The following is a 24517-nucleotide window of genomic DNA, read 5'->3' on the forward strand; positions in this document are numbered from 1 at the left end:
CAGGGAGGCAGGCAGGAGGCAGGCGGCAGGCAGGCAGGAGGCAGGAGGCAGGCAGGAGGCAGGCAGGCAGGAGGCAGGCAGGAGGCAGGAGGCAGGCAGCCCGGCAGGCAGGCAGGCGTGGCAGCAGAGGGCCCGGGCTCCTCAGTAGCACCCCTTCCCGCGTTCCTGGCCGCTGGACCGGGGCATCCCCAGGAGAGCTGGCAGCGTTTGTGCAGACCTGGAAGCAGCGGCTCCTGGGAGTGCTGGGTCTGGTTCCTGGCCGCTCACAGCGCCCGCGCCGGCTCTGCAGCCCCTCGGGGCCCTGAGCTCCCTCTTGTCTTTCCCATAAGCCGCTCAGGGTCAAGGTAGGTTGTCTCGCCGAACTCTTAAAACCTGCAGGAGCCGGATAAGAGGATTTGCTGTTCTTTTTCTAGATACCAGTGAGGAAGAAAGGGTGTGAGGTGCTTCAGGAAGTTCGTGGAAAGTGGAACTGAAAGAATTTACCTTGGCACAGAAAACGTTTAAATCCATGCATAGCTTTGTTGTTGTTGCCTGCCTTTCTTCCTTTCTTTCTTCATTCCTTTCTGATTTTATTTATTTGAGAGGTAGAGTTAGAGAGAGAGAGAGAGAGAGAGGTCTTCCATCTGCTAGTCCACTCCCAAATGGCTGCAACAGCCAGAGCTGGGCCAATCTGAAACCAGGAGCTTCCTCCAGGTCTCCCACGCGAGTGCAGGGGCCAAAGCACGTGGGCCATTTTCCACCGTTTTCCCAGACAACAAGCAGAAAGAGGAGCAGCTGGGACTTGAACCAGCACCCATAGGGGGTGCTGGCACCACAGGCAGAGGCTTAACCAGCTATACCACAGTGCCAGCCAGGGGCCATGTTGGGGAGAGGGTGAGAAAGGAAGCTGGCAGGAGGGAGTGGCGTCACAGGAGTTGACATTGTTTGTTCATCACTTTAATGAACTCTTTCTTTGGGTAATTGAAGGTACAATCCATTTGAGTGTGTCGGTCAGACTTTGGACAAAAACCTACAGCTGTGTGGTTGCTGTCCACGGGCCTCAGCGCCCCCTCCCAGGCCTGCTTCCGAAGCCACCGCTTCCTGGGGCAGGGCCGGGGGCGGGGGTGGTTCCGGCCAGAGCGAGGTCGCCCGGCTCTCACGGCCACTGCTGCCCAGCGTGGCTGAGGCGTCCCCTCCCCGTGGGCGGGCATGGTGCTCTTCGCAGTCTGGGCGATTAATGCTCAAATACTTCTCACCTTGTGGACTGCGTTCCTTCTCTTGGGAAAACGTCCAAGGCGGACAGATGCCGCGTGGTAGCTGTCTGTGCGTGTCTGCGGGCGCTTGGCCCTGTTTCCCGCCTCCCGGCCCCGGAGCAACCGCGGGCACCTCTGGCCGCAGCGAGGCGTGCAGGACGGTCCTCAGTCCTCAGTCCTCGCCACGGGAGCCGAGGGAGAGCGCCCAGGGCCTGGCTGAGTCAGGGGCTGTCCCGGGCGGGAGGGGCCCGGAGGGGTTTTCCGGGGACCAGGAGCTCACAGGTGCCGAGGTCAGAGGGCACGGGCGCTCAGGGTGGTGTGGCCACCCTCAAGGCCGTCTGCGCCTGTCAGCCGCGCCCTTTCCCGCCGTGGTGGCTCATTCCAGGCATCTTGGGTGGCACAGGTCGGAGATGACCTCGGAGCTCTGTCTCTGGGGGGTGTGGGCGGGGGGGGGCGTGCACCCTGGGGGGTTTGTTAGAGCAAGGCGGGGGGCCGGACCTGTGGAGGGGGCACCGCTGGGCGGCCTCCCCCCTGCTGCCAGTCATTGAGACTCAGCGCGGTCTCTGTGGAGTGAGGACCCCGCGGGGCTACTGGGAATGCAGGTGGGCAGCCTCAGGACGCAGAGGTGCGGATGGGCGTGGCCGGCCCCACCGCGCGAGGCTTGCGGTCTTTTCTGGCTCTGAGACAGGCAGTGTGGCAGGTGAAGGACTCCGGTGGAGACGCGGGCGCTGCGGGCGGTAGGGAGGTGCGCTCCGGGCTGGCCCGGGCCCACTGCGCTGCAGGCAGCGCCCTTGGCCCTGGAGCTGGGAGACGGTGGTCACTTCTGTCACGGCTGTTAAGTGGTCTCTCCTGACTCAGAGCCAAATGCTAACTCGACTTTGCCCTTGCTTTGTGATCAGCTGTCTTCTGCCAGCGTGAATTCCTTTCTTACTGGTTTTCTAAGGTCAGTAGTGCACGCCCACCAATCAGGCAGCTCTTGGACTTAGATTCCCAGCAGGCTTGGGGAAGCTGGCGAGTGAGGGTGTCTCAGCAGGTTCACGGAGAAGGGGATCACAGAAGAGCTTACCTGGTTCCAAAACAGAAGACCCACGTGCAGTTTTTCCACACCATGCACTTCCCCCACGTGGTGTCTTGGGACTTTAACTCCTGCAGGGCTGAGGGCTAGGGACTGAAGTGAACCCGGCCGGGAACCACCACTGAGGGTGCTGCACTGTGAGGCAGTGACCCCCGGACCACCAGGACCAGAACGCTGTGCTCTGTCCCTGGCGTGGGGGCCCTTTCGGCACCACCCTCGCCAGCCTCCCCCATCCGAAACTCTGCAGGCACCTGAGAGCCGGGCCTGCCATTGTGAGACTCAGCACCTGATGAATTCCAAAACCTCTGGCTCAGGCCAGAGCTTGCTATGGCGTCTCTAGACCTGCCTCCGCGTCGGTGGGACAGACTCATCATGACGACTCATCGTGGCCTGACCCCCTGACTGAGGCCGGGGGTGGCTCAGCTCGTGCCAGCGTCAGTGGCCAGGGAGCTGCCTGTCGCCCTCCCTCCACCTTGGGCACATAGCCAGGAACCACACAGTTGTGTCTTGGGACTCAGCTCCAGGCTGGCAGAATCCATCACTGGGCAGCTTCCCACAGGCCTAGGGGTAGAGGCTCTGGATTGGCCCCTGTGCCCAGTGGGGTCCCATGGTCCTAGAAGATGGAGCCCAGCTGGTGGCCGTGACCTTGGGCTGCGAGAGCACAGAGAAGCGGGGGCTTGCGCTCTACTTGAGCTGTGCTGGCCTTGGTGGGCCCTGGGCTCCGGTGTGGCCCAGCATGGCAGCCCTGGTGGCTACAGGGCTAAATGTCGTGGCTTCTCCCAGCTCAAGAGGAGGCTTTCAGGGACACACTACAGTTGTTTTAAAAAATATTTCTTTATTTTGAAAGTCAGAGTTACAGAGCGAGATAGAGGTCTTCCACATGCTGGTTCACTCCCCGGATGATCACAATGACCAGTTCGAGTCCCCGCTGCTGCACTTTGAATCGAGCTCCCTGCTAATGCACCTGGGAAAGCAGCAGAAGATGGCCCGAGTGCTTGGGCCCCTGCACCCACATGTGAGACCCAAATGGAATTCATGGCTCCTGGCTTTGGTCTGGCCGGTCCTGGCCATGGTGGCCATTTAGGGAGTGAGCCAGTGGATGGGAGATTCATTCTCATCTTCTGATTCTCTCTCTCTCTGCCTCTCACATAAATAAATAAATCTTAAAAACATTAAAAAAATTTACTCCCAAACAACCCATGGATCAAGGAAGAAATTAGGAAGGAAATATAAAAATTTCTTGGAAAATAGACACATAAACCAATGGAACAGAGACCCTAGAAATAAATCCACAATCTACAGCCAATTGAGTAAAATGCTAAGGACATGCATTTGTGATAAACAGTGTGGGGAAATTGGCTGTCCACGTGCAGAGGAATGAAACCAGGCCCATATCTTTCACTGTGTACAGTGGTCAGCTCACAATGGATTAGAGACCTAAACACGACACTTGAAACTTTGAAACTTAGGAGAAAACATAAGGAGAATATGTCAGGACATTGACATGGGCTGGAATGTTTTAGATCCGCTCTCAGAAGCACAGGAAACCAAGGCAAAAAAAAAAAAAAAAAAAGAGAGCTAGAGATAGAACTATCATCACGGATCCAGCAGTGCTACCCCTGGGTGTCTACCCCAAGGATAGATATGTAAATGCATATGTAAATAGGAAGTAAATGAGTGCGGCACAGAGACTGCACTTGGGTGTTTGTCCCACACTTGTCACAGTGGCCAAGAAATGGACCCGAGCCCCGTGCTCCTCAGCTGCCCAGTGGGTACAGAAAGCCTGGCACGTGTGCACGGTGGACCCTTACTCAGCTGTAACAGGGAAATCTGGTCTTCTGTCGCGACATGCGTAACCTGCAGGTCCTGTTGAGAGGGGCCAGGCACACACAGACACACGTCATATGAGGAGTGTGAACCCGTGCATCCCATACACGCTGAGAGTAATGCGGTTCCGGGCAGGAGAGCTGGGCGGGCGGTTTAAGGCCCACTAAGCCCCAGCTGGACAGGAGCGGGGCGTTCTGGTGCCCTGTTGCAGTGGGGTGACTGCAGGTAACCTGCTCTCTGAACAAGGCTAAAGCTGAGAAAGGATTTTGAGTGTTTACAACCAGAAATGCCACCTGTTCAAGGAGACAGACATACCTACCATAGTGGAATTACACAACACACATGCCCCGAGTTATCATACGGCACCCTCAAGGAGCGTGCAATTGTGCCTGTCACCTAAAATACAAATAACAAAATCCTCTTCGAACTGAACAGCTAGAAAACAAGTTTCCAAAATGAAAACAGGAGAAGGATTGAACAGTGCGTTGGCTGCAGGATGGCAGCTGAGCCCCTGGAGGTGAGGAGGGCCACGGCGATTCCACAGCCTCCCCACCAGGACGCCTGCAGGAAAGCACAGGCCAGAAACCAACGCGGCTGCAGAAGAACTGGACCGTGTGTGCTGTGGGGAGCAGTGGGAAAGGGTGTGGCCAGTCCTTACAGTTAAATGCACTCTTACTTTTTTTTTCTTTTTTTTGACAGGCAGAGTGGACAGAGAGAGAGACAGAAAGGTCTTCCTTTTGCCATTGGTTCACCCTCCAATGGCCACCACGGTGGGCGCACCACGCTGATCCGAAGGCAGGAACCAGGTGCTTCTCCTGGTCTCCCATTGGGTGCAGGGCCCAAGCACTTGGGCCATCCTCCACTGCCTTCCCGGGCCACAGCAGAGAGCTGGCCTGGAAGAGGGGCAGCCGGGACAGAATCTGGCGCCCCGACTGGGACTAGAACCCGGTGTGCCGGCGCTGCAAGGCGGAGGATTAGCCTAGTGAGCTGCGGCGCTGGCCTAAATGCACTCTTAGAACCAGACGCCCACGGCCCTGTCCCTGTGCCTTCACCCTAGGGAAGTGAAAATGGGTGTGCGGCTGTTCACAGCAGCCTGACTGTGACAGGCGAATGTCTTCCCCAGCAAATGCAGATTCCTGGCCTGCCTGTAAAACGCGGTTTACACAGGTGGTCGAACGTTTTGCTATAAAAAAATTTGAAGTGGGGCTGGCGTTGTGGAGTAGCAGATGAAGCTGCCTCCTGCGATGCTGGCATCCCACATGGGCGCTGGTTCGTGTCTCGGCTGCTCCACTTGTGATCCAGCTCCTTGCTAGTGTGCCTGGGAAAGCAGAGGAAGATGACCCGAGTGCAGCCACATGGGAGACCTGGAGATCTGGAAGTGGCTCCTGGCTCCTGGCTCCTGGCTCCAGCCTCCAGCCTGACCCAGCCCTGGCTGTTGGGGCCATCTCGGGAGTGAACCATTGGATGGAAGATCTCTCTCTGTCTGTCCCCCTTTCTTTGTGGCTTTGACTTTCAAATAAATCTAAAAAAGAAAAAAATTGAAGTTCATACAGTTTGTTCGTAATATGGATTTTCCATGAACTTTTTGAAGATCCCTGATACAAGTGAGTACTCCTCGGAAAAAAAACAGCACGTGCAGCCACTTACGTGGGTGTCAGTGAGTGACGCCAGTCTCAGCTTACCTACCGTGTGCTGCCATGTATGTCACATTCTGCACAGGACGCGGCTGCAGTGCGGGTACAGGTCCGTGCTTGCCCAGGGTGGGGGGAGGGAGAGGCATGAGGGCGTCGCTCTGCCTGCTTCCTGTCAGCGCTGCTGGGTACGAACGTCTGAACTAGCGACGTTACGAGGTTATGCAGCAAGGAGCGCTGGTGCCCGTGAGACCCCTGAGGTCTGAGGCAGGGCTGCAGCACGGCGGGCAGGGTGGCTCAGTGTCGAGGCCCGGGCTGAGGATGACCGCGCCACCTTTCGGCAAAGTGGTGAAGGGGTCACAGGAACTCCCCTGCTCTGCAGCCTCTGTGAGGTGCGATCATTGCAAACCAAGAAGGAAACGGTGGTGTTGCTAGGAGCCAGGCTGCAGAGGCCGCAGACAGAGCGAGCTGGGGTCTGGAGGCTCTCATCTGAGGTCTGCTCTCCAGGCGTGGGGCCCAGGCTGCGGTGTGAGGGAGGGATCTGGGTGCATTTGGGAGGTGATGTTGGAAGCCGTGAGCCTGGATAAATCCACCGAGGGCAGGGCTCCAGACCAAGAGGGGAGCGGAGCAAGAGCTGAGCTGTGGGCTACCCCCCTGCCAGCCAGCAGAGGGAGTGGGGTGCACTCTTAGAAGACCACGACTCCCGGGGCTGTTTTCCATTTTCTGAAAACCCTTTGATGTGCGTGTGCATGCATGTGTGTGCACTCTTATGCACATGTACACATGTACAAGGCATGTGTGCGCAATGTGTACATATGTGTACACGCATGTGTGCACATGTGTGCATGGGCATGCAGGTGTGCACACATGTGTGCGTGGGCATGCTTGTGTACATGCGTGTGCATGTCCCTGTGTGGGGCTGGACAGAGCTCTGGGACTCGCAGCGGGTGGCTTTGCTGATAGATTTGAACCTCTTTCGGGTATTGTGGGCGTCTTTCTCCTTTGCTCCTATGCGGGGCGGATTCCAGTCAGATCTGACAGGGTGCCCGCAGGCTGCCCCCGCCCCCCCATGCCTTCAGCCCTGCTTCCTGGCTTTACAAACTGCACTTCTTCCGATGCCTGCTGCCTCCCGGGCTCGTCTCGGTGCCTTGGGGGAACACAGTGCCCTTCAGTGCGTTAGAGTGGCTGGAACGTCTGCTGTGAGGCTCCTCCCCCTAAGAGGGAAATGAAGGCAAAGTCTGATTCCCATTAGGGGGTTTCTCATTCTCTCTCAGCCCGCGGGGACCGCTGCTTGCTCGCGGTGCTGACCGTGCCCGGCCCTTGTCTGCCCGAAGCTCTGCGTCTCTAACTGACTTTTCCCTCGGGTCATTGCTGCCACGCGGCAGGCGCCTGCTTAGCTGACTTTTGCCCCAAGACCCGGCAGTCACTGCTGTCGCTGCTCCTTTTGGAGGGAGTCCGTGACACCCCACGCCCAGTTAGGGAGCAAATCAGTGATTTGAGCTTCTGTCCCAAGAAGCTGGGCCAAGAACAGCAGGTTAGATCCAAGATTGGAACAGAAGCCACACAGATCGAGTCAGAAATTGGTGAAATATAGAGCAAATATCACAGAAAGGATCTACAGAAACGGAAGGAGTGACAGACACGACACAGTGGCTGTAGATGACTATTTATGACCTGAAGATGCCCGGGATTGAATATGTATGAGATACTTTAAATTGAGTCCAACGAATCAAAAAATCTATTTCCTAATAAGATACAGTGCACTGAAACGGACGTCTATCGTCTATTTCTGGTATAAACAGAGCTATGAGGGATCTTTTTATTAGTCACTGATTCATATCTGTGTCCATGTGTTTACTGTGATATTTGCCTATTAAAATTGATTTATGGCGGGCCAGCACTGTGGAATAGTGGGTTAAAGCCACAGCCTGGAGTGCCAGCATCCCTTATGGACGCTGGTTTGAGTCCCAGCTGCTCCACTTCTGATCCGGCTTCCCGCTAATGCTCCTGGGAAGGCAGAACAGGGTGGCCCAAGCCCTTGGGCCCCTGCACCCATGTGGGAGACAAGGAAGAAGCTCCTGGCTTCAGATTGGCTCAGCTCCAGTCATTGCAGCATTTTGGGGAGTGAACCAGCAGATGGAAGACCTCTTTCTCTCTCTCTGTCTCGACATCTCTCTGTCTTTCAAATAAATAAAATAAATCTTTAAAAAATAAAATAAAATTGATTTATGGAATTCTTTTATGTCACAATTTATTAACACTTTGTTAAAAAATTCATTTTTTATTATTTATTTGAAAAAATTTCAGAGAGAGACAGGGAAAAACAGAGACAGACATCTTCCGTCCGCTGCTTCATTCCCAAATGGTCCCAACGGCCAGGGCTGGCCAGATCAAAGTCAGGAGCCGGGAGCTTCCGCTGGGTCTCCCACATGGGTGCAGGGACTCAGGCACTGGGGGCATCTTCCAGTGAGAGTGAGCGCCTTTCCCAGGTGCGTTAGCAGGGAGCTGGACCAGAAGTGCAGCACCCAGACTTGAACCAGCGCCCGTTTTGGTTGCCAGCTTTGCAGATGGCGGCTTTACTGCTACAAGGCTGGAACAGTATACTAACCGATTGCCACACACATTGCAAATACGTCTCTCAGTGCTTTCACCTTTATAACTTACTCAGAGAATACAGAAATTTGAGTTTCATATACAGTTAAGGCCGGCGCTGCGGCTCATTAGGCTAATCCTCCGCCTTGTGGCGCCGGCACACCAGATTCTAGTCCTGGTCCGGGTGCCGGACTCTGTCCCGGTTGCCCCTCTTCCAGGCGAGCTCTCTGCTGTGGCCAGGGAGTGCAATGGAGGATGGCCCAAGTCCTTGGGCCCTGCACCCCATGGGAGACCAGGAGGAAGCACCTGGCTCCTGCCATCGGATCAGCATGGTGCACCGGCCGCGGCGGCCGTTGGAGGGTGAACCAACGGCAAAGGAAGACCTTTCTCTGTCTCCCTCTCTCACTGTCCACTCTGCCTGTCAAAAAAAATATATATATACAGTTAAAATGGTTGAATTTTTCAATGTAATATCTTTTGCTTTTACTCTCATTTTATCCCCATATGGTTTCTTCTAGTTTTTGTTGACTGTATATATAATTATGTATGTAAATGATTATGTATTTATTATTATATACACATATATACTTTGAAAGATTATTATGTAAAACTTCTCAGTTTGATGTGTGATGCGAGCCCACATTGCCTGTTGTCAACACCGTTTACAACGTCATCAGTGCTTTTTCTGTTGGTTTGTGATGCTTGCCTGAGCTGGAATCTGCCGCTGTGTACTGCTGTGTGTTGCTCTTTCTGCTGCTCTGTGAGGTCTTCGGTTAGTTAGTTCTTTCAATTCTCTCCTTGTCCTCGCACATTTCAGAACAACTTGGATTTTGTCACGAGCAGGAAGTTCCGTGGGGATGGGCATTTAGCCTGGGGGTTAAGAACTCTGACACCAGCCGGCGCCGCAACTCATTTGGCTAATCCTCCACCTGTGGCGCCGGCACGCCGGGTTCTAGTCCTGGTCAGGGCGCCGGATTCTGTCCCGGTTGCCCCTCTTCCAGGCCAGCTCTCTGCTGTGGCCTGGGAGGGCAGTGGAGGATGGCCCAGGTGCTTGGGCCCTGCACCCCATGGGAGACCAGGAGAAGCACCTGGCTCCTGGCTTCAGATCATCGCATCGCCGGCCATAGCGGCCACTTGGGGGGTGAACCAACAGAAAAAGAAAGACCTGTCTGTCTGTCTCTCTCTCACTGTCTAACTCTGCCTGTCCAAAAAAAAATTATTTTATTTATTTGAAAGCAGATTGGCAGAGACAGGGAGAGAGGAAGAGAGAGAGATGGAGAGACAGGGACAGAGAGAGGTCTCCATTCACTGGCTCACTCCCCAAATGATTGTAGTGGTCAAGGCTGAAACCAGGAGCCTGGACTTCCATCCTGGTCTCCCACATGGGTGCAAGGACCTGAGCGGCTGGGCCATCTGCTGCTGCTTTCCCAGGTGCATTGGCAGGGAGCTGGATCGGAAGTGGAGCAGCTGGGCGTTGAGCCAGCACTCTGCTATGATGTCCCAGTGTTGCGGGCTGTGGCTTCACCCGCTGTGCCACATTGGCCCCACGCCTTGCCCTTTGAATATTTTCAAAACTAAGATACGCTCTGTGAACACCCTGAATTCTGCGTGTATTGTTTCGTATATCTGTGTTCGTATACCTTGCCTTTTGAGCCCTTCTGTGCTTGAGCATAATCTAGTTAAAAGGGTAAGTGGGCGGGGCTGGGCCCAGGTGTCTGCCAGCAGGTGGGAATCAGAAAACAGACGCTGCGCAGAAGAGGAGGCGCTCCTGGCATCTGCAGCAACACCTGGATCTGGGGGCATCCTGTGCAGGAAGAAGCAGGCCCGCAGAGACAGGCGAGGTCTCCCGCGCGTACAAGCTTGAGCGTGCGCAACCTGAGAAGCTGAGTGCACAGGCGTGGACTGTGGGGCCCTGGCCCCCGTCAGCCTGAAGGGGCAGCTGAGCGGCAGGCGGCGGCGTATGCAAGTTCATCTAGGGGCTTGCTGGGGGCTCGGAGAGAGGTCTGCGGGGTTTCTAACATGAACATCGGCAGACGCCCAGTGCGTTGGAGATGCTGACCGCCCTGACTGCGTCGCTGCGCACTGGACACGGGACTGATCTCACCGTGCCACAGACACAGGCCACCAAAAGAACAGGAGTGTTTACCTGAAATTGTCTGCACAGACCAGGCTGTGACTGTTCCGCTGGTCTGCTGCCTGTGCCCTGGGGGTCGGGGCACGGGGCTTCTTTGCAGGACCGGAAGTGGATGCGCAGGGCCTCGGGGCTCTGCTCAGGGAGAGCCTGCCTTGTCCCGACCTGGCCCGGCCTGGGGCATGCAGCCCGTGGGCGAACGTGCCTCTTCCCCCGTGTGTCCCTCTGCTATGAGTACCCCAGCCTTGGCGGTGACGCCTCTGCACGGGTGGTGCTGTGCAGGGCCCGGCTCACCCACGCTGCTCAGCCAGCTCTTGTGGCTTCGGTTAGAAGTGTTGGCGCCCCAGCACGGGCGACAGAGCCAGCGGGAGCCCTGGCTTGGGAGGTGCAGACGTGGAGAAAGACAGTGAGTGAGGGGGGCCTTCTGTTTGGCTTTTTAGTTCCTCCTAGGGAAAAATCCCGTTTTTGATGGGTGGCATCATCCATGGGTGATGGCTCCCAGGCCGGTCTGCAGTGGCACTGTCCTGGCGTGTGTGTGGGTTCTGCGGGTGCAGGCTAGGCTGGGGGGGCAGGGCTCACCTTCGTGGGAGGACAAGTGTCACCAGATGCTGAGCATTTTGGGTCACGGTCTTCCCCAAACTCCCCTGCCAGGGGCCGGAGGGCACCGTCCCCGCCGCGGGTGTCAGAGGTGTGGGCGGATTCTGTTCATTAGGAGCCCACTGAGGCTGAGCATGGCCTGAAGGACTGAGCACAGGTGGCCTTTGTGCTTGACGAGGATTCCTGCTGGGGCCATGGGCGAGGGCAGTGCGCCCGGGGCCGCCGGCAGCTGCGGCGTGGAAGGCGGCGCATTCCTCTCTGGGCTGCCGCCCTGCTCTGCACACGCACACAGGGAGATTGTCGAGCTCCCAGCCAGCGAGTCAGAAACTCAAGCCCAGGATTTCTCTTTCGCCTCCAAACACTGAAATCAGTTGATTTGCTAAAGCAGTAATAATTCCATGCGGGAGGCAAGAACTGTAGCATCGCTGAGACGAGGACAGCCCAGTTTGCGGCATGAGCAGCAGGGAGTTGGAACAGAATGTGTGGGTGATTTCGAAGCCGTTCTGTGTGTGTGCAATGAGGAGAAGCGCACGCGGACAGCGGCTCCCCCGGGACCGGCCCTGTGCGGGAGCCGCTCCCCACCCCGCAGCCCTGGGTCACGGAGGAGCTGTGCACGCCTGGTGCAGCCTGCTGCCTGGTGCACTGGCGGTGCTTCTGCGTTCAGCTCACGGCCTCCCTGGAGCCTCCAGGAGTTCACGCTGTTCCACGGCCGTCATCCGGATCCATTACGCTCTGTTCCCTGCAGCTTTGTTCCCAGCTGCCTGTGACGCTGTAATTGAGAAGGAAAATCGAAAACACAGGCTGACTTTGAGGTTGGCTGCCCAAAGCATTATTGAACGTACTGCCCAAAATCTGGCGTGAGCAATCCAGGGCAAAGTGACATTTCAGTGGGGGAACCTCAAATCAGTGGTTCTTTTACGTTAAAATAAGTCCCGTAGGAGAAAAATGCTTGCTGAAGTCTGGGATGGATTTACGCGTGGAAAACAGAAAATTCAAACCAGCAATTTAAGCCCTAAAGGTTTACTGCAAAATCACTACCCATCATTGAAGCAAATGAGCTTCCTGAAAACCAATGATTATAATTGTTTATTTTAGAAACTTTGTTAACGATTGGTATATGTATTGATTGTATCTCTAGAAAGCAGTATAAGACGTGAGGAATGGTGATCCAGGCGTGCAGTGTGAGTGTGACGTGTGGTGATCTACATGTGCAGTGTGAGTGTGACGTGTGGTGATCCAGGTGTGCAGTGTGAGGTGTGACGTGTGGTGATCTACATGTGCAGTGTGAGGTGTGACGTGTGGTGATCTACATGTGCAGTGTGAGGTGTGACGTGTGGTGCTCCAGGTGTGCAGTGTGAGGTGTGACGTGTGGTGATCCAGGTGTGCAGTGTGAGGTGTGACGTGTGGTGATCCAGGTGTGCAGTGTGAGGTGTGACGTGTGGTGATCTACCTGTGCAGTGTGAGGTGTGACGTGTGGTGATCTACATGTGCAGTGTGAGGTGTGACGTGTGGTGCTCCAGGTGTGCAGTGTGAGGTGTGACGTGTGGTGATCTACCTGTGCAGTGTGAGGTGTGACGTGTGGTGCTCCAGGTGTGCAGTGTGAGGTGTGATGTGTGGTGATCCAGGTGTGCAGTGTGAGGTGTGACGTGTGGTGATCCAGGTGTGCAGTGTGAGGTGTGACGTGTGGTGATCTACATGTGCAGTGTGAGGTGTGACGTGTGGTGCTCCAGGTGTGCAGTGTGAGGTGTGACGTGTGGTGATCCAGGTGTGCAGTGTGAGGTGTGACGTGTGGTGATCTACATGTGCACCGTGAGGTGTGACGTGTGGTGATCCAGGCGTGCAGTATGAGGTGTGACGTGTGGTGATCTACATGTGCAGCATGAGGTGTGACGTGTGGTGCTCCAGGCGTGCAGTGTGAGGTGTGACGTGTGCAGTGTGAGGTGTGACGTGTGGTATATGTATTGATTGTATCTCTAGAAAGCAGTATAAGACGTGAGGAATGGTGATCCAGGCGTGCAGTGTGAGTGTGACGTGTGGTGATCTACATGTGCAGTGTGAGTGTGACGTGTGGTGATCCAGGTGTGCAGTGTGAGGTGTGACGTGTGGTGATCTACATGTGCAGTGTGAGGTGTGACGTGTGGTGATCTACATGTGCAGTGTGAGGTGTGACGTGTGGTGCTCCAGGTGTGCAGTGTGAGGTGTGACGTGTGGTGATCCAGGTGTGCAGCGTGAGGTGTGACGTGTGGTGATCCAGGTGTGCAGTGTGAGGTGTGACGTGTGGTGATCTACCTGTGCAGTGTGAGGTGTGACGTGTGGTGATCTACATGTGCAGTGTGAGGTGTGACGTGTGGTGCTCCAGGTGTGCAGTGTGAGGTGTGACGTGTGGTGATCTACCTGTGCAGTGTGAGGTGTGACGTGTGGTGCTCCAGGTGTGCAGTGTGAGGTGTGACGTGTGGTGATCTACCTGTGCAGCGTGAGGTGTGACGTGTGGTTATCCAGGCGTGCAGTGTGAGGTGTGACATGTGGTTATCCAGGCGTGCAGTGTGAGGTGTGACATGTGGTGCTCCAGGTGTGCAGTGTGAGGTGTGACGTGTGGTGATCCAGGTGTGCAGTGTGAGGTGTGACGTGTGGTGATCTACATGTGCAGTGTGAGGTGTGACGTGTGGTGATCTACATGTGCAGTGTGAGGTGTGACGTGTGGTGATCTACATGTGCAGTGTGAGGTGTGACGTGTGGTGATCTACATGTGCAGCGTGAGGTGTGACGTGTGGTGCTCCAGGTGTGCAGTGTGAGGTGTGACGTGTGGTGATCTACGTGTGCAGTGTGAGGTGTGACGTGTGGTGATCTACATGTGCAGCGTGAGGTGTGACGTGTGGTGCTCCAGGTGTGCAGTGTGAGGTGTGACGTGTGGTGATCTACGTGTGCAGTGTGAGGTGTGACGTGTGGTGATCTACATGTGCAGTGTGAGGTGTGACGTGTGGTGATCTACATGTGCAGTGTGAGGTGTGACATGTGGTGATCTACATGTGCAGATGAGGTGTGTTCCTCTGAGAAATGTCTGTTTCGATCTGTTGCCCATTTTTAATTGGATTTTTTTCTTTTTGTAATGGAGTTATTTGAGTTTTTTAGTGTGTTCTGGATATGAACCCCTTATCAGATGCAGCACTTGAAACATTTTCTCTCGTTCTGTAGTGTTTCCTTGCTCTTTGGTTGTTTCCATCGCCATGCACAAGCCCTTTAGTTGGGTGAAGTACCATTTGTGTGCTTTTGCTTTTATTTTGTGAGTTTAGGGGTCTGGTGTAGATTTCTTTCCTGTCCCAGTGCCATGAAGTGTTCCCTGTGTTCGTTCTGTTAGTCTGAAGTTCCATGCCTCACATGTAGGCCTTTATATTCCATTGTGAGATGACTTTAGTACGTGGTGAGAGGAGTCCAGTTTCTTTCTTCTGCCTCTGCACAGCTGATCCAGCGCTCTTCACTGAAAATACTGCCCTTGTGGCCACGCCTGTTCTCGGCACCTTTGTCAGGTGGCTGTAGATGCCTGGGTTTACTTGTAGGGTCCCCATTCTGTCCCATTGATCTCTGGGTCTGTTTTATGCTACTATCATGATGTTTTGATTAATGTGGCTTTGAAATACATCTTAAGGTCAGGTAGTGTGATGCCTCCTACTTTGTTCTTTTGGCTCAAAACTGCTGTGGCTCTTTGGGGTCTTTTGTAGTTCCGTTCACCTCTCAGTAGTGTTTTCTTCTAGTTCTGTGAAAAATGTCACTGGGGTTTTGACAGGGATTGCACTGAGTCTGTAGATCACTTTGGGTACCGTGCACATTTGAACAGTGTTCACTCTTGTAGTCCATGAATCTTTTTCACAGTTACACAGTGGTGTGTGGGGCACGTCTGCCACTCTGTTGAGTGCACACGAACTGGAGGTGGCTGATTCTATACATAGCGACAGGGCCAAGGAGCCAGGGATGATGGGTGCTCACCGACGGCGCGTGCCAGCCCCCTCCCTGCACCTGGCTGGACCGCAGGCACCTCAGAGAGGAACACGTGGGTGTACACATGAGGTTAGGGCAGACCGCCGGGGTGCTCTGTGACAGCAGCACTGACGCCGGGGTGCTGCGCTAGTTCCTCCCGCAGCCAGCCGCCGACACAGTGACGGTCTCGCCAGGTGCATCCCCCCTTGAGAAGCGCTCGGCCATTGCAGACGCCGAGTGTGCCGGTCTCAGCCCTGCCTGAGCGGAGGTGAAGTGTCCGGTCCTTGCTCAGGAAACCAGGCGTCATCCTGACAAATGGGAACCTTCGCTCCGGGGTCGGAGGGGCCTGCGGGACAGACTTGAGTGACAAAGGCTGACGCAGGAATCAGAAGTCGAGAAGGAGCCTGCCGGGCTTGCCTCCCCCTGCGCTCGCGCCCGAGTCTCCCGTCCGCCAGGCCCGCCTCCCCCTGCGCTCGCGCCCGAGTCTCCGAGTCTCCCGTCCGCCGGGCCTGCCTCCCCCTGGAAGCACCTGGCTCCTGGCTTTGGATCGGCGCAGCGCACTGGCCCTAGCGGCCATTTAGGGGGTGACCCAACGGAAGGAAGACCTTTCTCTCTGTCTCCCTCTCTCTCTCACTGTCTAACTCTGCCTGTCAACAAAAAAGAAAGAAAGAAAGAAAGAGAGAGAGAGAGAGAGAGAAAGAGAGAGAGAGAAAGAGAGAAAGAGAGAGAGAGAGAGAAAGAGGAAGGAAGGAAGGAAGGAAGGAAGGAAGGAAGGAAGGAAGGAAGGAAGGAAGGAAAGAAGGAAGGAAGGAAGGAGGGAGGGAGGGAGGGAGGGAGGGAGGGAGGGAGGGAGGGAGGTTTCACCACTTGTTAGTGCCAAAATTGTTTAACATTCACTATTGTTGCAAAATACTGGAACATCTCTGTACGGATTCCTCTGTTTGAGCTGTGAGGTTTCAGGGCCTTTTGACTTTGCTTGTGCAGGGACTAATCTCAGCTGTCTCTGAGCAGTCTCTGGCTGGCCTCACTGGCCTGGTGCATTGTGGGCTTTGTGTTACCTGGCGAGAGAGAATTCCATCCCGAATGGGCAGCCGTGAGGATTGTGTCTTTCACTGAGCATGCCTGATGTTGCAGAGGTTTTCCTCATGACTGTCTTCCGGGCTCTTCCAGGCCCTTCTGGGCCACACTTGTCCTGTGCCAAACACCAGAGAACACACTCACACCTTGCTGTGACGTCTGCTCTGGCAGGGCTGTGTGTGTCCCAACCCTGACCTGGCTCGGGGGTGCGGGTGCATCCCTGGAGCCTGTCCTGACCCTGACCCTGTCCTGACCCTGACCTGGCTCGGGGGTGGGGGTGCATCCCTGGAGCCTGTCCTGACCCTGACCCTGTCCTGACCCTGACCTGGCTCGGGGGTGCGGGTGCATCCCTGGAGCCTGTCCTGACCCTGACCCTGTCCTGACCCTGACCTGGCTCGGGGGTGGGGGTGCATCCCTGGAGCCTGTCCTGACCCTGACCCTGTCCTGACCCTGACCTGGCTCGGGGGTGGGGGTGCATCCCTGGAGCCTGTCCTGACCCTGACCCTGTCCTGACCCTGACCGGGCTCGGGGGTGTGGGCACATCCCTGGAGCCTCTGCCAGCACAGGAGACCTGTCCCCAGCTCGTCTGCACAGGAAGTGGTCACATCCATGTGTCCCCCCAACCAAGACGAAATGTTATCCACTAGGCTGATGCTGAGCCAGCCCCGGGTGTGCACAGCCGAGCCCACAGCCTGTGGCATGAAGGAATGTGCAGGGACGCACTGACGTCTCATGGCGCACGTCTGACCGGCTTGCCGAGCGTGGCTGTGAGGTCAGCATTGCAGCCAGCTCGCCTGGGAGGCGTGTTCCGACGGCGGGTTCTGAGAGCGGCTGTGTGTGTCCCAGCTGCTGAGCTCCGACGGCAGGCTGGGCAGAGAGAACGGCTCCTGCTGACTCCATGAAGAACTCCTTTTCACGTTGTTAGTTATTTAGTAGGTAAGATACCTGCATGGTAGAAAACTCAGTACTTGGGGCCGGCACCCTGGCGCGGTAGGTTAATCCTCTGCCTGCGGCGCCGGCATCCATATGGGCGCCAGTTCTAGTCCCAGCTGCTCCACTTCCAATCCATCTCTTGCTATGGCCTGGTACAGCAGTGGAGAATGGCCCAAGTGCTTGGGCCCTGCACCCACATGGGAGACCAGGAGAAGCTCCTGGCTTCTGGCTCTGGATCAGCACAGCTCCGGCTGTTGCAGCCATTTGGGGAGTGAACCAACGGAAGGAAGACCTTTCTCTGTCTCTCCCTCTGTCTGTAACTCTACCTCTCAAATAAATAAATAAAATCTTAAAAGAAAAAAAAGAAAAAAAAGTACTCACAAAGGGCATCGGAGGAACTCCCTTCTTGATCTGTGACCCTGAGCCCGCATGGCTCCTGCACGGCTCCCGCGTGCACGTCCAGAGGGAATCACACCACGTTTCTGCTGCTTTTCCTTTTACATGATCGGCGGCATACTCTGCACAGGTTCTGTACTTAGCTTTTTAAATTATTTAAAGATTTATTTATTTATTTGAAAAACAGAGAGAAAGAGAGAGATCTTCCCTCTGCTGGTTCACTCCCCAAATGGACTCAGTGGCCAGAGCTAGGCCGATCCAAAGCCAGGAGCCAGGAGCTTCTTCCCACATGGGTGTAGGGGCCAGGCACTTGGGCCATCTCCTCCTCTGCTTTCCCAGGCCATTAGCAGGGAGCTGGATCAGAAGTAGAGCAGCCGGGATTGGAACTGGTGCCGGTATCGACGCTGACGAGGCAGGCGTAGCTTTACCCACTGTGACACAGGGCTGGCCCCTGCACTTTGCTTTGTAAAAAGCTTTGGTTTGAGTTAATTTTAGACTTGCTGAGGGGCTGCAGAAATAGTTGAGATTCCCCTGCGCTGTGAGAGAACCATCACCAAAGCTGAATTCCCCAGCGCAGTCACCAAACACAGCCAAGGAGGCGCAGGCTCGGGGGAGGAGAGATGTGCCCGGGCCGGGCGTCTGGGCAAGACCTCGTGTGCTGCCACACGGCCGTGCTCCACGAGGTCTGTTACAGAGGCGGAGCTGGCTCAGCACTGCTGGGGAGGGGGGGGCGCTGGTTTCTGTGTGAGTGACTGGGTTTGAACGTGGGCGTATCTTCTTGAGAATCTTGCATTTCTACTCACTCAGAAAACAGAAGACACTGCTTTTGAGTTTTAGCTGTGCAGAACCACTCTCGGTGGAGATTTAGTTCAGAAAATACTTTAAGGCTCCAGTTAGAAAGTTCTAGAAGCAGCAGCAGCCCGGGAGACACAGTCCAGGACAGGATGTGGACTGCGCTCGTATTCTGACAGCCGCATGCTGCAGGCCATGTTTCAGTCCACCCCTTGCTGATTATGCCACAGTGGTCAGTGGAGCTGGCAAATTCGTGTCACCTGGTGCCATGGCCATGGCTGTGTCCCCATGGAGTCACGGCTGTGTCCCCATGGAGCCATGGCTCTGTCCCCGTGTAGTCATGGCTGTGTCCCCGTGTAGCCATGGCTGTGTCCCCATGTAGTCATGGCTGTGTCCCCATGTAGTCATGGCTGTGTCCCTGTGGAGCCATGGCTGTGTCCCCATGTAGTCATGGCTGTGTCCCCGTGTAGCCATGGCTGTGTCCCCATGTAGTCATGGCTGTGTCCCTGTGGAGCCATGGCTGTGTCCCCATGTAGCCATGGCTGTGTCCCTGTATAGCCCCCGTGTAGTCATGGCTGTGTCCCTGTGGAGCCATGACAGTGTCCCGTGTAGTCATGGCTGTGTCCCCGTGTGGCCATGGCTATGTCCCCGTATAGCCCCCGTGTAGTCATGGCTCTGTCCCCATGTAGCCATGGCTGTGTCACCGTGTAGCCATGACAGTGTCCCGTGTAGCCATGGCTGTGTCCCATGTAGCCATGGCTGTGTCCCCGTGTAGCCATGGCTGTGTCCCCCTGTAGTCATGGCTGTGTCCCCGTATAGCCCCCGTGTAGTCATGACTGTGTCCCCGTGGAGCCCCCGTGTAGTCATGGCTGTGTCCCTGTGTAGTCATGGCAATGTCCCCGTGTAGCCATGGCTGTGTCCCCATGTAGTCATGGCAATGTCCCCGTGTAGCCATGGCTCTGTCCCTGTGTAGCCATGGCAATGTCCCCGTGTGGCCATGGCTCCTGATTCTGTGGGACCCTGGTGCTGCACCATCACATACCGTACAGCACACAGCTCCTGCTGCTGGTGACGCGCACGTGTGAGGTTGTGGTACAGCAGGTAAAGCCCCTGCCTGTGACCCCAGCATCCCATATGGACGCTGGTTCATGTCCTGGCTGCTCTGCTTCTGATCCAGCTGCCTGCTAACAGTGTGGGAGAAGCAGTGGAAGATGTCCCAAGTGCTTGGGCTCCTGCCCCCCATGTGGGAGACCCAGAAGAAACTCCTGGCTCCTGGCTTCATCCTGGCCCAGCCCTGGCCTTTGTGGCCAGCTGGGGAGTGAACCAGCGGGTGGAAGACCTCTGTCTTTGTCTCTCTCTCCGTCCCTCCCTCTCTGTAGCTCTGCCTTTCAGCTTCAAGGCATTCTGTCTGACTTCCTCTGTCTGCCTGGGTTTCATGCATGGGTCCTCCGTGCTGTTCTCTTCACGTCTTGCAAATGCTCCCATGTTCCCTAACCATCAGGCTTACACTCAGGGCATCCTGGGCTCCTCTTCTCCTGTTTCTGCTGTGTCCATCCTACAGCCTGGGGACATCCTGGGCCCCTCCTCTCCTGTTTCTGCTGTGTCCATCCTACAGCCTGGGGACATCCTGGGCCCCTCCTCTCCTGTTTCTGCTGTGTCCATCCTACAGCTCAGGGACATCCTGGGCCCCTCCTCTCCTGTTTCTGCTGTGCCCATCCTACAGCCTGGGGACATCCTGGGCCCCTCCTCTCCTGTTTCTGCTGTGCCCATCCTACAGCTCGGGGACATCCTGGACCCCTCCTCTCCTGTTTCTGCTGTGTCCATCCTACAGCCCGGGGACATCCTGGGCCCCTCCTCTCCTGTTTCTGCTGTGTCCATCCTACAGCCTGGGGACATCCTGGACCCCTCCTCTCCTGTTTCTGCTGTGTCCATCATAAAGCTCAGGATATCCTGGGCTCCTCCTCCTCCTGCCCATGGCGTGTTTGTCCTACAGGCCAGTGCTCAGCTCATGGCTTTCTGCCCCTCTAGCATTTTTGTGTGTGTGATATATTTGAGAGACAGAAAGCTGCCAGCCCTGGTTCACTCCCCAAATGTCTGCAATGACCAGGCTGGGCCAGGAGCTGGGAACCCAGTCCAAGCCTCCTATGTGGGAGCCATCACTGCTGCCTTAGTGGGAGGCTGGAGTCAGGAGCCAGAGTCCGGGATGGGACCCAGGTTCTGCAGGCAGGAAGCGGGCCTCTTTACCCCCAGGCCGAACAGCTGCCCTGGTGCTCTGTTTCGGCACCCAGACACGCCGTCCTTATTCATCACCCATGGCTGCTTCTGTGCCACAGTGGCTGAGTTGAGAGTCACAAGGAGACCCCTCAGCCCCAGCCCCACAAAGTGTAAAACATCTATAGCCCGCCCTTTGCAGACAGATGTGTGTGCCCCGCGCTCGGCTCACGCGGCACATCCACCTGGCCGCCTCATCCCAGCCCCAGCCAGGACAGGAACGCCGCCTGTCCACCCGGTGCCTGCCGCCGCCCATGTGCTCCCGCTCGGCCCTGCCTCGCCGTGCGGCACGTGCGTTCAGAGCCTGCTGTTAGCACAGGGCTGACATGTACAATGCACGTGTGCTCCCCACACGTCAGAGATGGGCGAGTGGGAAACGTCACTTGTCTCGGAATCATTGCCGTTCACGCCGGTTTGGTTTTAAGGCACTTTGTGTTGTGACAGAAGAAATGCCCCTAAATTATTTTTATGAAATGTATCATCACTCTTCCTGTGGATCAGTGAACTGTATGACAGCTCAATTTGAAGGAGGCAAAACAAACAACGTCCCTTAGGGGACTCATTTACGGCTGTGGAAAAAGAATTCTGTTGCCTCTCGGGATAGAGCTCATGTGACACGAGCCAGGAAAACCGTGAGAGAATAGGGACTGGTGGTGGGGGGGCTCACCTGGTCCTGAAAGGAGATGTCTCAGTGAGCCGGGAGCGCGTCCAGTCCGTGCAAATAGTCTCAGAGTTCAAGAAACCTGCGAACAGTGTCCCCAGAATTGAAATGCCTGCTCGCTGGGATGTAGGAGTCAGCATTTGTGTGGGAGGGAGGGAGAGAGAGAGGAGAGAGAGGGGAGAGAGAGGGGAGAGAGAGGGGAGAGAGGGGAGAGAGAGGAGAGAGAGAGACAGGGATAGAGAGAGACGGAGGGAGGGAGGGAGAGAGAGAGACAGGGAGGAGGAGGACAGTGAGAGAGGAGGGGGATAGAGAGACAGCGAGTGAGAGAGAGAGATGGGGATGGAGAGAGAGGAAGGGGAGAGAGAGAGATGGGGATGGAGAGAGAGGAAGGGGAGAGAGAGAGATGGGGATGGAGAGAGAGGAAGGGGAGAGAGAGAGAGACGGGGATGGAGAGAGAGGAAGGGGAGAGAGAGAGAGAGAGAGGTCTCAGCTCTGTCTAGTTTACTTCTGTGTGTGAATCCTGAGGCAGTCGTCTGAAACGTGGGGGGGGTGCATGTGCGTACAATCCTGACCTCAACAGCAAAAGAGGAATGAAGCAAGTAAGAGCTGAAGTATCTGCTGTATTTCAGGCACGGTGCTGGGTGCTGACGGCTGAACTAACAGGAGTGTGAGGGAGTGAGTTGAGCCGAGACCGAGACCACAGGAGCAGGGGGCTCCACCCGTGACCTGCTGAGAAGGTGAGCGGCTCTGTGCAGCGAGGGGGCGGGGGCGCGGAGGGACAGCTGGTGGGGGGAGGCATCTCACGCGAACACTGACACAGGGAGTGGACTTGCACTATAAACGTGAAGGTGCGGCTGCAGTGTGGGCGTGCAGTGCGCTGGACACCTGGGCGTCGACCTCATCTTTCCTTCTTTCTGCTTGTAAAGATTGATTGATTGATGTATTTGGAAGTCAGAGTTGTAGACACAGATGGAGAGACAGAGCGAGAGTCTGTCCACTGGTTCACTCTGCAGATCCCACCCAGGGCTGGGCCAGGCTGCAGCCAGGAGCCAGGAGCCTCTCCCAGGTCTCCCACATGGGTGCAGGGCCCAAGCACTTGGGCCGTCTTCCACTGCTTTCCCAGGCCATAGCAGGGAGCTGGGTGAGAATGGCGCAGCCGGGACTTGAACCGGTGCCCATGTGGGATGCCGGCATCGCAGGCAGTGGCTTTACCCGCTACACCTCAAGTGTCTCCTCCACGTCCACTTTTGACCAGAATGCTGCCACATCGCCATATTTGGTTGCCCTACGTAAAATTGTGGAAATTTACATCTACCTGTGTTTCTATTTTAAATCTGTAAAGTGGCAGTTGTTCCGAATGGTCCACGTTTCTGCTTTACTCTCTGTGCTAGGTCAGGCCCCTCCCCTAACTCCAGGCGTTGTAGATTTCAGAGTGTAACTTTGGAAAAAATAGCTCTTTTTTTGTTTAGAAAGTGGGTTACCACTCACAAGAACTTGCAGAAATACTCCTGCTTCCCCATGACAACCGAGCACACGTGTATAACACATGCAACACACGTGCATAACACATGCAACACACGTGCATAATACATACAACACACGTGCACAATACATGTAACACACGTGTATAATACATGTAACACACATGTATAATACATGTAACACGTGTATAATGCGCCAGCGCAGCGCGGACGCTGCTGTCGGCCTAAAGCCGTTCACCCAGCGTGGGAGCATTTGGCTGTCGCGTTTCTCGTGCGTGACTTTCTCTCTTTGGATGTGATTCTGTGGTGTTTCATTGCACGTCTGCATCGCAGTAACCCACGTCTTCTGTCTCCAGAGAGGAACGCCCCCCGCCACCCCCTGGTACCCACAGCCTTCCCTGACCCTGCGACGGGGACACTTGGCGCAGGTCGTAGGACGTGGGACCGCAGGCACGCGGCCTGGAGAGAGACTTTTCTCTCGGCAGACGCGTCAGTCCTGCATCCCTCTGTGGAGTATACTCCTCTGCGTGGGTTGGCCTTGGCCACTGTTGGTTGGCACATTCGTGCCGTTGGCTTGTTTCCAGTTTTGTCTGTTGCCAGCAGAGCTGCACCAAGTGTCCACCTGCAGAGTTTTGAGTTGTGAGTTCTCTGTGTCACAGTTCAGTTTGCAGTGAGCTTGACTCCTTTCCCTCCCATAAAGCACCACTGTTCCGTGCCACAGATGGCTTAATTCTGATTGGACCCAGTGAGCAGGTGCAGCAACTGTTTTATGCTAACTGATAGGACGTTTGCCTGTGACAGGGCAGGAAATTAACCTGAAGAACCCTGGGACCTTCTGCCTGAGCGGAGTGGCTGTGGCTCACAGGGGTGGGGTGTGCAGGCCCGACCCCGCTTAGCTTCCTGGATCAGACGAGATCGGACGTGTTCAGGGTGGTATGGCCGTGGACGAGACCCTCCTTCTAAAGCGAAAGGCGAGCTGTTACCCTTGCTCCTCCTGCAGAATCCTCCCCTGGGTGTGTTGCCCTGGCTGCTGGTTTCGAGTGGGGCCTGCAGTGGCCTGCACCCTGCCTTGGGTCCTGGGTGCTGCACCTTGTGGGCCACCTGTTCCAGCAGATCCGTATGCTTGAAGTTTCAGTGGAAGACAGGGTCTGATTGTAGCACCTGGCAGGAGGCCCTAGGACGACAGAGCAAGGCCCAGCCGTCGTCTGCAGAAGGCTGCTCTCCTTTTGAGAGACAGCTCTTGGCCTGCGGCTAACTGAACACGTGACCTTGGGCCACCAGGTCACCTTGCTTCCTGAGCTGCCTTCATATCCTGGTGTCGTTGGCCCCACCAGGCCGTGAAGTTTGTCTGTGTGCATGCGTGCATCACTAGGCTGAGGAGGCCCTCGGACACAACCCAGTGGCCGATGCCCCTGGTTCCCACGCCTGCTGTGCCGCCTTTTCCCTCCCAGCCTGCACCGGAGGCCTCCCAGGGAGTGCTGACAGGAAGTGAGACCCAGGCCTGGTTTCTAGGCGGAGCTGCACAACGCACAGGCACCGCCCATGGGGCACAGCCTCACGGCAGCGTCCCCGAAGGACAGTGTGAGGGGAGAGCTTCGGCAGGGCGCATGGCCTGGGCTGTCCCTGGAAGGTGGTGTCACCAGTCCTGACTCGGGTACAACCCGAGAGCTGTGGCCAGCTGTACGCTGGAGTGTCATGGACTTGGAGGAACAAAAACGGAAAGTGAGGCAAAACAGGCACCTGATGCAGGACTGAGGTTCCTGATGGTGCATGGGGTGGAGTGTGGCTCCTGCTGTGACTGAGGGCTGTGTGTGGTTCCTGCTGTGACTGAGGGCTGTGTGTGGCTCCT

General features: G+C 55.9%; 1 long non-coding RNA gene across 1 annotated transcript in view; it reads left to right on the top strand.

Annotated features, from left to right (window-relative positions):
- Positions 1-24517, top strand: part of LOC149122215 (uncharacterized) — a 70753-nt gene continuing 46236 nt past the window's right edge. The window contains exons 1-2 of the long non-coding RNA XR_016220217.1: positions 1-344; positions 21817-21924. This is a non-coding gene — a long non-coding RNA (uncharacterized LOC149122215). The remainder of the gene's footprint in view (positions 345-21816; positions 21925-24517) is intronic.

Source organism: Oryctolagus cuniculus, chromosome 14, assembly GCF_051225735.1.
Source record: "Oryctolagus cuniculus isolate XC-2025 breed Fujian yellow rabbit chromosome 14, ASM5122573v1, whole genome shotgun sequence".
Lineage (NCBI taxonomy): Eukaryota > Metazoa > Chordata > Mammalia > Lagomorpha > Leporidae > Oryctolagus > Oryctolagus cuniculus.